The sequence below is a fragment of the Bos mutus genome, chromosome 24 (genome assembly GCF_027580195.1).
Source record: "Bos mutus isolate GX-2022 chromosome 24, NWIPB_WYAK_1.1, whole genome shotgun sequence".
NCBI classification, from domain to species: domain Eukaryota; kingdom Metazoa; phylum Chordata; class Mammalia; order Artiodactyla; family Bovidae; genus Bos; species Bos mutus.
This window is the reverse complement of record NC_091640.1, coordinates 18,763,964-18,772,697: the sequence shown is the minus strand read 5'-3', so window position 1 is coordinate 18,772,697 and position 8,734 is coordinate 18,763,964.

The window sequence follows — 8,734 nt, the reverse complement described above, 5'->3', positions numbered from 1 at the left end:
AAAGAATCACAGTCTCTTGACACTGATTTTAAATGTGAGACCCAATCTGAAGTTCTGATCTCCAGAAATGTAAGAATTGTGTTGTTTTAAACCACTAAGTTTGTAGTAATTCTCCACAGCAACAGTAGGAAATGAATACGTAATTGCAAAGTTCTAACCCAGCTCTCTGACTCCAAACCCAATGCCATTACCATTTATGTGCTGCCTCAGTGACTATAACCCTGAAAGACAAGAGTACATATAGTTAAGTTCAGATACAAAAGTCCAAGGGTCAGGTTTGTGAAGGGCCAGATCTGTAGGGTGCAAAACCCCATCCTCCATGGACTGAGTTAGGCCATTGCCTTGTAATTACACCGTGCTTCAAGATAGGGTGCAGCTCAGTAGTTCTTAGTGCAAAAAAGTAAAAGTGTTAGTTGCTCAGTCATGTCTGACTCTTTGCGACCCCATGGACTATAGCCTGCCTGGTTCCTCTGTCCATGGAATTCTCCAGGTAAGAATACTGGAGTGGGTTGTCATTCCTGACCCAGGGATCAAGCCTGGGTCTCCTACATTGCAGGCAGACTCTTTACTGTTTGAGCCACCAGGGAAGCCCTCAATAGTTCTTAACTTCCAGATGAATATTGGAATCACATCTATGTTTGTAAAAATTCTTTATTCCCAGGCCACATCTTCCCTTAAATCCCCATATTCCAGAATCAAGAGGGTCAGCAATTAGCTACACTGAGAAGTAGCAGAATTTTTCTCCAGTGACCCCAGTTTCTCCTTCTTATTACACATACACTTCTGTCTTTTAGTCACGCACTCACTTTAATGCTGGTTTTCTCAGTTGAAAGCTACACTTCATAACTTCCCTGTATGAGTCAAACTCCAGAAATAATAGAGGAGGAAAATGGATATAAATGAATATATATATATATATAATATACTATAGTGTGTATACACATATACACATACACACATATATGCAAAGTTTAGTGAAAACCTCTAATTTAAAGCTTGAATTGGAGGGACTTCCTTGGTGGTCCTCAGTTAAGAATCTGCCTTGCAGTGCAGGAGGCTAGTTTTGATCACTGGTCGGGGAACTAAGGGCCCACATGTTGAGCCACCACAACTACTGAGCCTGCGTATCGCAACGAATGATGCAGTGGAAATTGCAATACAGCCACCCGCCTCCTCCAAAAGTTTGAACTTGAAATGTTAGTGTGCATATGGGTTTTTAAAACAGTATTTCCATGTGTCTAAAAGAACTGGAAATAGCAACTAAACCACTAGCTATGAGCACATCTACAAGTCACATAATATTCTCAAAATAACCAATCCCACTGAAAGAAAATAGGGTTATTAGGTTTCAGATCTGTGACAGAAAATATTTACTATGAACTGGGATATGTTTTCATACCAGAAAACAAAGAAACTATCAAAAACTTCTGAGGTTGGGTCAGAGAGACAATGTGAATAACAAAGATAATAGTTAAATGAATTGGATACATAAAGTGTTTATATACCCATGACTTGGCAATGATACTAAAAAGTTGTTAATCACTGTTGGAAGACCCCAGGGAATCAGTCTGTTCTCAAGACTAGTAAATAAAGAAAGGGAAACATTTATAACACTCCGGTACATGGAAGTATGGACCCGATTCTTCACCCTTCCTCCATTTGTGCTGTAACTGCAGATTTCCCCAATTAGAGGCAAAATGTGCCCCCTATCCTCTGAATTTGTCTTAAGCAAAATGATGAATGGATCTAGGGGAAGGGCAGCAAAGTACACGTTTTGAAGTCCTCTTGCACTTCTAAATGGCCATGAGTAAAACGTGCTCCAGCTAGCCTGCTGGTCCAAGGAAGATGAAATACACATGGAACACACCCAGAGCTAACACGTCCGGTATAAAATCAACAAAGCCACCTCAGCTGACCAGCTTTCCACGTACTGTTTTGTGAGCCATTGTTGATTATTACCTAGATACAGAATTTTATTGGGCTTCGATAGCTCAGCAGGTAAAGAATCCACCAGCATGCAGGAGACACAGGAGTCGTGAGTTCAATCCCTGGGTTGGGAAGGTGCTCTGGAGAAGTAAATGGTAACCCACTCCAGTATTGTTGCTTGAGAAATCCCATGGACAGAGAAGCCTGGGTCCAGTGGGATCACAAAGAGTAAGACACGACTAAGTGACTAATCACACAAGCACACGCACAATTTTGTTATGGATTCCAAAATTATAAACATATAACATTCATTTTCACTTACTTGTCTGAACACTTTTATAAAGAACAAACATTCCTTAATCAATTATTCGGTTACCTTTATGTACTGTTATAACAAAGGAGTTAATATATTCTCAGTTTTGTCACAAATAGCCACAAAGTCCCAGTTACATTAAAAAATAATCAGGTATTACTCATATGTTTGGAAAGTTTATAATTAACTTGTAGGGTTGTCAGCACAAGAATGCCTTGTCAATTTTAGCATCAAAATATTAAGAAGAAAGAAAAGAAAAGTAAACCAGACTTTACGTACCTCCTGATGCAAATGCACACTACTTTTATGAAGAATCCCTGTCCAAGTACCCTGCCTGAATTTGACAAAGGCTGTACCTTGACCACCAGTTTATGGAGACAGTGGAAGTAAGAGCATGTCAAAAACCACAGGAGTGTAGTCCTCAAAATCCAAAACAGAGTAATGCCATGAGGCAGATATCTTGGTTTCTTTAAAAGACAGATTATAAGGATTTTCTAAAAAGAGGAAAAAATTTCTATGAAAAGGAGCGAGTCAAGGAATTTAAGAGATCTTTTGGATTCTTATTCAAATAAACCAGATATGAAGAAACACAAGTATAGGAAATTTAGCACTTGTTGGTATTTGATGATGTTAAGGAATACAAACTGTAGGTATGAAAATTATTTCTATATATGCATAGGTGTATGAGTCTATCCTAAAATGTTTAAGGGAAAACATGTTACAATGATTCAGGGAAGGGAAAATGATGGAGAAAGTATGTGTATTCAGTTGCTCATTTGTGTTTGATTCTTTGCAACCCTGTGGACTGTAGCCTGTCAGGCTCCTCTGTCCATGGAACTTTCCAGGCAAGAATACTGGAGTGGCGTACTATTTCCTACTCCAGGGGATCTTCCTGACCCAGGGATTGAATATTTCTTGCATCTCCTGCATTGGCAAGCAGATACTTTACCACTAAAATTAGCCATGAGTTAATACTAATAATGAAACTGGATGTTGAGTCTGTAGGTATTATTATATTGTTTCTCCTTTTATATATGTTTGAATGTTTTCATGATAAAAATTTTATGATCAAAATAAAATATAGTATATCCATACAATGGAATATTTGACAAAAATTAGGAATGAAGTACTGATACAGCTATACCATGGACATAGCTTGAAAACATTACGCTCAGTGAAAGAAGCCACCTAGTGTATAATACCATTTGTTGAATAGTCCAGAATAGACAAAGCCTATTCTTATGCTGAAGCTCTCATACTTTGGCCAGCTGATATGAAGAGATGACTCATTGGAAAAGACCCTGATGCTGGGAAAGGAGATGGGGGCGGCAGAGGATGAGAAGGTTAGATAGCATCACTGACTCAATGGACATGAATTTAATCATGCTCTGGGAGATAGTGGAGGGGGAAGAAGAGTCTGGTGTGATACACTTCTTGGCGTTGCAAAGAGTTGACTGAGGAGCCTCGTAGGCTACAGTCCATGGGGTTGCAAAGAGTTGGACATGACTGAATGACTTCACTTTCACTTCACTTTCACTAGCAATTGAACAGCAATAGGCAAAACTATGGAGACCGAAAGTATATTAGGGGTTGCCTCAGACTGGGGATTAAGAGGACTGAGGTGATGGCTAAAGGACAGTGGTTTTCTTTCTCTGTGCTGTGAAAATGTTCTAAAATTAAAGGTGATGGCAGTTGTACAACTCTCTGAATATAGTAGAAACCATTGACCTGTTTAAATGGGTAAATTGTATAGCATGTGAATTTATCTCAATAAAGCTGTTATGAACAAAAAAAGGGTTTTTGAAATTTTTTTTCTTTTCTTTTTAAAAGTAAAGAAAGGTCCTGGCATCAGCCTTCTAGACAGGCTTTGCAGCTTCAACCTCAGTACTGTTCTCCGCCGTTAACCCACTGATCTTGGTGTCTACTTACACTCTGACCAATTGTGTGTGTCTCCTACCTCTCACCTTGTGTGTGCTAAGTCATTTCAGTCGTGTCTGACTCTGGGCGGCCTTATGGACTATAGCCCACCAGGCTCCTCTGTCCTCGAGATTCTATAGGCAAGAATACTGGAGTGGGTTGCCATGCCCTTCTTCAGGGAAATCTTCCCAACCCAGAGACTGAACCATGCCTCTAATGTCTCCTGCGCTGGCAGGCAGGTTCTTTACCAGTAGTTCCACCTGAGAAGTCCACATGATGTTACTTGTTATAATAACCAAACCTGTTCAGTGCACCAGTTTGAATCTGCTTAGGCTTTACGTTGTTATTTCTCTGTTCTCCAATCTTCTCTAGATGGCTCTGTGTGCATATTCTGCCCATTATCACTCAAGTCCTGACTAATGAGAATTATGATCTTAGGGTAGGAACTGGAGGAGAAGGTAAACTTTTGCATTGTTACACTATATTACACACCAGGTTTGTAAGTACCTGTATATTATCCTGTCTCCATAATTCTCAGTTACCCTCAGTCCATTTTCTCCCATTTCATGTTTTAGGAAATAGAATACTTCAGCAAATATAAATAAAACAGACTTTTATTTTTCTGATACACATATTAGTAAGAAAGAGCACTTGAAAGTAAAAGCCCTGCTTTTGAAAACGAAACTCAAACTTTTTACCTAATAATTAATATATTCAATGAGAAGTTACAATGGCCTGAGAGTTAGTTTTACCTGCTGTGGAATTGATGATGAACCCATTGACTGGAAAAAGAATATATGAGTTGGAAAAAGAGTTTAAGTTGAATATTCTTGAGACACACATGATCCTGTTTACAGTCCAGGAATAAATGTGAATGTTGTGTTCCTGGATCTGTGAGCAGAGGGCACCCAGCATCTGCTTTCTGGCCTGAATTTTGGGAGGCTGGAGTCACATCGTATTCCCTGTGCCACTGTGGTATTGACTGGAACCAAGAATGTGTAAAAAGGTACCTGGTTCCTGTGGACTCCAAAAAGAAGATGAGGAAAGGAATCAACCTTTTTCATACCTCTGAGAATATCATGCAAGACTACAATTGTGATGGAGAAAATGTACAGTGGAAAGGAACAAGGAGGTCAGTCCAGAAATTAGGTAGGAAGAGGAAGTCTCAAGGAATGCCAACTGAAGGGAGATGGCATTCAAGACCCAGAAGAAATGATGGCTCCCCAGTGGATATGAACATGGATAAGCACTAATAACTTTGGGCCACACACCTGCTTCTGAAGGTGTGTGACAGGTTAGGTGACACCTCAGTGACTAAGCAGAAGAAAAGAAATCCCTGAACTGACTGAGTTTAAACCTGGAAAGATAATTTGAACAATGAAATAAATATGACTATATCTTCTGTGATCAAGTGGATTAGAAGACTCAGAGCAGAGATTAAACTGAATTATTAAAAATAAATAAAATTAAAGTTCCAGCACATTTGAGAGAATGATTGAGAAACTGCCAGTCATATTTTGGTTTACAGATTGGAAACTCTTGGGAGCTGTCACATTCTTATTTAGAAAACATGCATAAGATTCTTGTGTTCTGTGACCAAGAGGAAGGGGTGTTGCAGATATAGCATTCTCTTTTGTTTACTGTCTATTGTCTCCTCTCCTATCACTGTTTGCTAAACCAGATAACTTCTTGGGAAACATATTGAAAGTTTTGAAATTGAGAGGAAATAAATGGTTTTCTCCTTGTAAATAGAAATAAGCCAAGTGCTCTAAGTTCTACCTCATATAGCTGGATCCAATGTCTTCTCACTCAAACCAGATGAGAAACACTTTTCATTTCCCACTATGAATCAATCACAGTTGCCATCGCTTCTTGACATAAGTTGCCTTAGGTCCACACAGCACATTCCACTTCATCAATCTGATTTTCTCTTTTCATTAGGATGGTCATGGACCCTCTTCTTTCTCCCATTTCTTCCTTCAGGGTGTCATCTTCCTATTGATCCATTTCTACCACTTGCAACTAACTCATTTCCACCTACCAGCAGCCATCAAATTTAAACGTCACAAAAATAAAGTTAGAGGAAAAAAAAAAGTTTGGTTTACTGTTTCTTATTAGTCTTACTATTTTTCTCATTACTATTATTTTTAAAGTACAGGATTATACACTAAGGGCCCTGAAATTAACCCCAGTTCTGTTTTTCTCTAGTTCTATAACCCTGGCAAATTAAAAAACTTGGCTTGCGTGTTAGAATCACTAGAGGATATTTTAAACATTGCAATGTACATGTGATGTTGCATTGGTATTGTTTAGTCACTAAGTTGTGCCTGACTCTTTTATGACCTCATGGATTGTAGTCTGCCAGCTCCTCTGTCCATGGGATTTTCCAGGCAAGAATATTGGATCAGGTTGCCATTTCCTTCTCCACAGGATCTTCCTGACTCATGGGTCAAACCAGCATCTCCTGCGTCTCTTGCATTGGCAGGCAGATTCTTTACCATTGAGTCATCAGGAAAGCCCCAACAAGTGACACCCCAGAACAACTAAAGCACAGTTTCTGGACTGTAACATAGGCATCCATGCATTTTGACATTCCCCAGATGATTCTAATGTGCAGAATTTGGGAACCATTGCATTGACTTCTTTAAACCTTAGAATGCTAATCAATTTAATATTTATAATTTTACCTCAGATCTTGACTTTGTAGGGTTTCATTGGTTCTATACATGCTAAAGTTCTTTGTAATTTATAAATTAAGTATTCATTAGTATTTTTCATAAAGGACTATATTCTGATAATTAGGAGTAAATTAGGAGTGGAGAGTGAAAAAGTTGGCTTAAAGCTCAACATTCAGAAAATGAAGATCATGGCATCCGGTCCCACCACTTCATGGGAAATAGATGGGGAAACAGTGGAAACAGTGTCAGACTTTATTTTTTGGGGCTCCAAAATTACTGCAGATGGTGACTGCAGCCATGAAATTAAAAGACACTTACTCCTTGGAAGGAAAGTTATGACCAACCTAGATAGCATATTCAAAAGCAGAGACATTAACCTTTGCCAACAAAGGTTCGTCTAGTCAAGGCTATGGTTTTTCCAGTGGTCATGTATGGATGTGAGAGTTGGACTGTGAAGAAGGCTGAGCGCTGAAGAATTGATGCTTTTGAACTGTGGTGTTGGAGAAGACTCTTGAGAGTCCCTTGGACTGCAAGGAGGTCCAACCGGTCCATTCTGAAAGAGATCAGCCCTGGGATTTCTTTGGAAGGAATGATGCTAAAGCTGAAACTCCAGTACTTTGGCCACCTCATGGGAAGAGTTGACTCATTGGAAAAGACTTTGATGTTGGGAGGGATTGGGGGCAGGAGGAGAAGGGGACGACAGAGGATGAGATGGCTGGATGGCATCACTGACTCAATGGACATGAGTCTGGGTGAACTCCGGGAATTGGTGATGGACAGGGAGGCCTGGTGTGCTGCGATTCATGGGGTCGCAAAGAGTCGGACACGACTGAGTGACTGAACTGAACTGAACTGAGTCTTACAGTAGATAGGCTTGCATCAACAGGTGATGAAGTTCAGTGTACTTGAGTGTCATTAGTTCTAAACCCTCTTAAAGTATAAGCTTCCCTAGTGACTCAGTCTTCAAGAATCTGCCTGCCAATGTAGGAGACGCAGAAGATGTAGGTTCAATCCCTGGGTTGTGAAGATCCCCTGGAGAAGGAAATGGCAACGCATTCTAGTATTCTTGCCTGTGAAATCTCATGGATAGAGGAGCCTGGAAGACTACAGTCCATGGGATCTCAAAGAGTCAGACACGACTCAGTGACTGAGCACACATAATAATAGGATTTCATGAATAGGTAAAGGTGTTCACTGTACTTGAGCATTATAAACTCTAAGCCCTCTTAAAGTACAGAGCTTAGAAATATATATTATATATTTCCATAGCTATTTATATTTGTATTGAAAAACCAATATTTCATACCTCATATGTCTAATACCAACCCAGAGAATTCATTCTAGTTCTCTCTCTACTTATTTGTAATTCCTTTTTCAACTGTGAAAAAGCTCTCTCTCAACATCCACATAAATATGTTTACTGTTTTCCCAATCCTTTGATGCACATAAAGTACTTTCAACTGTTTTGGCCCATAGCACTGTGAAAAACAAATTTTCTAACGAGAGAATAATGTTTGTGTACAGCTTTTTAGTCTGAGGCATTATATTATATATCAAAATATATTTAAAAAAATAATTTTGGTTAGTTTTCTATCCCCTTCAGTATGGTCAGGTTATTTGGATTAAAATTATATTTTTTGGTTCCATTTTCAATTCTCTCAAATTTTGCTTGATAATTTTATTTATTTTTTGACCATGTGAAAATCAACATTGTTTACAATGTCAAAATGATACAAAAGGAATACTCAGGAAGGAGTTATTAACTACTCTTGTATACTAATCCCATTTATTCTTATGCCAACCTTGTTCCTCCATATACTCTATAGGAAATGAAATTCTTTAATCTCTTGTTTATAACTTCCATATTTTACTTTTGCATAAAGGATTACTGGGAATAAAG